This window comes from Ovis canadensis, chromosome 22, assembly GCF_042477335.2.
Source record: "Ovis canadensis isolate MfBH-ARS-UI-01 breed Bighorn chromosome 22, ARS-UI_OviCan_v2, whole genome shotgun sequence".
Taxonomy (NCBI): domain Eukaryota; kingdom Metazoa; phylum Chordata; class Mammalia; order Artiodactyla; family Bovidae; genus Ovis; species Ovis canadensis.
The window spans coordinates 15,836,185-15,842,425 of NC_091266.1; the positions used below are offsets into that span (position 1 = coordinate 15,836,185).

Genomic DNA, 6,241 nt, shown 5'->3' on the forward strand with positions numbered 1-6,241 from the left:
TGTGATATGAAACAATACTTTAGGTAAGTGAGTGTTTGTGAACCACAAAGAGACAAAAAAAGGGGCACTTAGGGCATAGAATGAGAGAGAAGAAAGGAAAAGAATCTTGGAAGAAGTGCAGAAGAATTGATAGTTGATAACAAAAACACAATAGTGTATTTTAACAAGTCTCTTTCTATACTTTCCATAGGGCTTAATAATCTAATCTTTAGACTTCTTTCCTTCTCATTTTTTAATATAGCTACTTCAAATGTAATTGATAGGTACCACATATAGTTATAAGGTATACAATGTGATGAAGTGATATATGTATACTTTGTGAAATGATTATCACAATAAGGTCAATTAATACATGCATAACCTCACATAGTTACCATTTTGAGTGTGTGTATGGTGAGGACAGTTAAAGTCTATTCTTTTAGAAAATTTCAAGTTATAATACAGTATTGTTAACTGGAGTCATCATATAGATTCAATCCCCTAAACTTCTTCAATAAATAATAGAAACTTTGTGCACTTTGACCAACATCACCCTTTCCTCCTGTCTTTCAGCCTCTAACAACAACCAATCTACTATTTAATTCTATGAAATTTATTTATTTACTTAGGCTTCACCCCAAGGCTTGCAAGGATCTTAGTTCCCTGACCAGTGGTCAAACCTGGGCCTGGGCATTGTAAGCAGCAAGTTCTGTTCACTGGACTGCAGGCAGTTTCTGAGTTTTACATTTTAGATTCTATCTACATGTGAGATTATGTAGTGCTTGTCTTCCTCTGTATGGAGTATTTCACTTAGTATGTTGCCTGCACGGTTCTTCCATGTTATAGTAAATATGACTTCTTCTAACAAACATGGACTTGTATATTTCACAACCTGAATAACTGTCAAATCCTCTATTTACTATCCTTTCATCTCTCAAGTTGAGTCTTATTTAGATTTGACTGAATATCTCTATTTAAAGATGATTTTATTTTGGATTAGATTTTGCTTTGGAATTATAGCCCTCTATGTATTATTTCATGATGAATTTGAGGTTATAATGAGTTACTTGACCATTTAGTTAATATGTTATTTGTTTTACCATATATTTCAGTTCAGTTTAGTTCAGTCGCTCAGTTATGTTCGACTCTTTGCAACCCCATGAATTGCAGCACGCCAGGCCTCCCTGTCCATCACAAACTCCCAGAGTCCATCGAGTCCGTGATGCTATCCAGCCATCTCATCCTCTGTCGTCCATTTCTCCTCCTGTCCCCAATCCCTCCCAGCATCAGAGTCTTTTCCAGTGAGTCAACTCTTCGCATGAGGTGGCCAAAGTACTTGAGCTTCAGCTTTAGCATCATTCCTTCCAAAGAAATCCCAGGGCTGATCTCCTTCAGAATGGATTGGTTGGATCTCCTTGCAGTCCAAGGGAACCTCAAGAGTCTTCTCCAACACCACACTTTAAAAGCATCAATTCTTCAGCGCTCAGCTTTCTTCACAGTCCAACTCTCACATTCACACATGACCACAGGAAAAACCATAGCCTTGACTAGACGGACCTTAGCCGGCAAAGTAATGTCTCTGCTTTTGAATATGCTATCTAGGTTGCTCATAACTTTTCTTCCAAGAAGTAAGCATCTTTTAATTTCATGGCTTCAATCACCATCTGCAGTGATTTTTGAGCCCATAAAAATAAAGTCTGACACTATTCCCACTGTTTCCCCGTCTATTTTCCATGAAGTGATGGGACCAGATGCCATGATCTTCGTTTTCTGAATGTTGAGCTTTAAGCCAACTTTTTCACCCTCCTTTTTCACTTTCACCAAGAGGCTTTTTAGCTCCTCTTCACTTTCTGCCATAAGGGTGGCGTCATCTGCGTATCTGAGGTTATTGATATTTCTCCCAGCAATCTTGGTTCCAGCTTGTGTTTCTTCCAGTCCAGCGTTTCTCATGATGTGCTCTGCATATAAGTTAAATAATCAGGATGACAATATACAGTCTTGACATACTCCTTTTCCTATTTGAAGCCAGTCTGTTGTTCCATAGTATTTAAACTGCAAGATGTGCTATAGTATATAAAGGATCTACATGCTCAAAAATCAGAGTAAATGCACAATAAGTCTCAGCATAATTGAACAATATTTGAATAAAAACTAAACAAAAAATTAGCATAATGGAGAAGTCAGAAATGTTGTTCATTTAAGCTAAATGCCATGTACAAATTCTAGAAAGATAATTTAACATGACATGTGAGAGGGACAGTAATAGATTTAAGATTGAGATTCAATGTAATACTACTTTAAGAAATTGAAAAATTATGTTTGTCATGTATTCTACCATATAACTTTTATAAATCACCTGTCACTACATGTGTGTGGATGCATGTTTATTCACATATGCCTAACATAAATATTTAAAGCCATTTATTTTTCAAGTTTTCTAGGGCTTCTTTCACATCCTTGTTTCATAGACTGTAAATCAGAAGGTTTAACATGGGAATCACAAGGGTGTAAAACAGCGAGGTCATTTTGTCTTGATCTAGAGAATAGGAAGAACTTGGTCTGAAATACATAAAGAGCATAGTTCCCTGGAAAATTGCCACAACAGTTAGGTGGGAGTTGCAAGTAGAGAAAGCTTTGAATCTCCCTCAGCAGAGTGGATCTTCTAGACTGATAGGATAATATAACAATAAGAGACAAGGACTCCTGAAATGGTATTCAGTTCAGTGAAGCCAAAAATCATGAATATCACTAGCTCATTGACCTGTGTGTCTGAGCAAGATATCAACAGGAGAGGAGGAACATCACAAGAAAAAAGTGGTTAATCTCATTTGACCCACAGAAGCATAAGAGGAATGCTAATGTTGTGTGTATCAGAGCATCTGCCATTCCCACCAGGTAAACCCCAGCCATGAGCAGGGAGCACAACCTGTTGGATATGCTGACTGCATAGAGCAAGGGGCTGCTGATGACCTTGTACTGGTCATAGGCCATCACTGCCAGCAGGAGACACTCAGAATCTGCAAAGATACAGAAAACCAAGAATTGCAGGGCACAACCATGGAAGGAGATTGACTTTTTCTTGGCAAACAAGTCCACTAGCATCTTGGGGCCAATGGCTGTGGAATAGCAAAGTTCACAGAAGGAGAGGTGGCTGAGGCAAAAGTACATGGGTGTGTGCAACTGGGGATCCATCCTAATCAGGGTTATAATTCCAAGATTTGCCAGAAGATTGATGAGATAAATAAGTAGGAACATGGTAAATAGAGTCACTTTGTTCACAGTGTTATTAGTAATTCCCAAGAAAATGAATTCAGTCACAGAGGAGCAATTCTCTCCTTCCATTCTTTTTAGATCTTGTATAAACTCTTGAAAAATTGATCAAAAAATAAATGGCACATTCAAGTGTAACATTTCTACACATCTGTAAAAAATCATAAGGCAGAACATGGTTTTTTTTTCTTCTGCAATTTTATTTTTATATTCAGAAAAATATCCAGTCATGCACACAAATTAAAGAGGCATAGCCCTCTATTCTGCAAGAACAAAATGAATTTGAGAAAAACCTTTTTGAAAGGCTGATGTACATCTAGATGCCATCCATAAGGTTTGTCACTTTCTACCAGCTCTTTTCTGAGTCTCTCTCTCTCTCTCTCTCTCTCTCTCTCTCTCTCTCTCTCTCTCTCTCTCTCTCTCTCTCTTTAAAAACTTCAGGGAGTAGATCTAGAGTAATATACCTTTTTTTCACCTCCTGAAAACCATATGAAAGAGACTCCAATGATAGAGAGACTAGTCTCTACACTTAGGCTTAAGTATTTTCAATGCTTGAAAAGATTCACTTGGGTAAAAAACATATAATTACAATTTTTGTGTTTCTTTAAAAAACGTGATTGGTTTAAGAGTATTTGACTTAGTTCCCTACACGGTGAGTATATCAATGACTAATAATAACAACAGTAACCAAAAAAAAAAAAATATGTTACTTATTTTAATTAATTCTGTGTTTAGTCTTTGGTGAGATATGAAATAATTATTACTGACCTGTTTTCTAGAAATTTGCTATTGCTCTCCCACAGTGCTCATTATCTCTTTGTGGAGTGGTTGTTGTCAAAGGATGAATCTGTTTACCAGTGGAAGAAAATTTGCATCACTTTAGATTCTAAATGGCTTTTTTATATAATAAAATGGAAACGATAGGAGGGACAATGTTGTTCATTGTCCAGTTGTCACGTTATGTTTGAGTCATCAAAACCCTATGGACTGCAGCAAGCCACGCTTCCCTGTCCTTCACCATCTCCCGGAGTTTGCTTAAACACGTGTTCAGGATGCCATCCAACCATCTCATCCTCTGTTGCCCTCTTCTCCTTCTGCCTTCAATGTTTGCCAACACCAGACAGAGTTTTTCCAAATGAGCTGTCTGTTCACATCAGGTGGCCAAAGTATTGGAGTTTCAGGTTCAACAACAGTCCTTCCAATGTGTATGAGTGGTTTGCCTGTAAGAATGACTGGTTTGACCTCCTTGCTGTCCAAGATATTTTCAACAGTCTTCTCCAACACCACAGTTCAAAAACATCAGTTCTTTGGCACTCTGCCTTCTTTATGGTCCAGATCTGACAACCATATGTGACAGCTGGAAAAACCATAAATTTAACTATACAGACCTTTGTCAGCAAAGTGATGAGTTGGCTTTTTAACACACTGTCTAGGTTTGCCATAGCGACTAATTTACCACACATATTTGTGTTACTTTAGATTCCAAATGGCTTTTTACATAATAAAATGGAAATGAGATAAGTGACAATACATACTTCTAAAATACATAGACTTCTTTCTCTGTTATACATTTGTATTTATGTGTGTGTATATATATATATATATATATATATATATATATATATATATATATTTAGGTGTATGGAGAAAGAGTATAAGTTATGAACTTTTTCTTTAGACCTAAGTTAACATGGTGTGTGTTCACATGGGGATACATGTGTACATATTTTTATTTTTATTGTGGCAGGTACACTATTTTTCAATACAACAAAACATATCTGAAGTTCATATATACATTGCCCAATGCTAAAGGGAATAAAGGCTTTTGTGTGAACCAACAGGAAAATAATATAAAATGTTGTGTTGTGGATATTAATAAGCTCAGATCCTTTCAATTATGAGAAGAAAACACTATTTCTAGCCATTAGATAAAGATTTTAGTGAGTAACCAAGCATAAAATTCTTCATTTACATATTTTTTCTTTTTTTATCAAAAAGTTAATTTTTTTTCTTTTTTAAATTTATTATTATTATTTTTACTTTACAATATTTGATATCTTACATTTCTTAAGATAGGATCTAGGAACTTACCTGAAATAAGCAGGTCTTGTTAGCTGACAAATAGGCTTTTTATTTAACCAGATTAACTGGGATTTAAATCCCTGTGCTACTATCCTTTGGCTTTGATGTTATTCAAATATTTCCTTAACTACATTCCTGCTTCTGTATATTCCAACATGAATTCAGGAATAATTTAGCAAAGGCTAAGCTTTTTAGCTTCACTATTGTCAGCAAATTGATTCATGGTAGAATGAAAACTGCAAATTGTCTTTGTGGTGTGCTTCACAGTTAGTCTGAAACTATCTCCTTCTCTAGTCAAAGAGGAAACCTAATAAAACTCAAAAAAGTTCTACCTCCATCACTTCAGCTCCTTGTGATTGTTCGTTTTGCTTCTGAAACACTCTCTTTTACTATTTCATTTTGGAGTATGATTATACTTTGCATTATCTTTTTTATTAAATTATAATTCATATAAAATAAAGTTCACCCTTTTAATATATACTGTTCTTTAACTTTTAGTATATTTTCAAGATTGTTCAGTTATCACCACTATCTACTTCAGAACATTTTCATCACTCCAATAAGAAACACAGGCTTATTAGCTGTCATTCCCCTTTCTTCCCTCCCTGACCCCTGGAAACCATTCCTTTCTGATATGGCATGGTTTCCTATTCTTGGCCTTCTACAATTAAGGCCTCAGAAATATTATCAATGCTTATTTTGTGTAAAATGGCACCCCACTCCAGTACTCTTGCCTGAAAAATCCCATGGACGGCGGAGCCTGGAAGGCTGCAGTCCATGGGGTTGCTGAGGGTCAGACACGACTGAGCGACTTCACTTTCACTTTTCACTTTCACACATTGGAAAAGGAAATGGCAACCCACTCCAATGTTCTTGCCTGGAGAATCCCAGGGACGGGGCAGCCAGGTGA

General features: G+C 36.3%; 1 pseudogene; it reads right to left on the reverse strand.

Annotated features, from left to right (window-relative positions):
* Positions 1-2,390: 2,390 nt before the first annotated feature.
* On the reverse strand, positions 2,391-3,321 carry LOC138427906 (olfactory receptor 5W2-like; annotated as a pseudogene).
* Between the last annotated feature and the right edge of the window lie 2,920 nt (positions 3,322-6,241).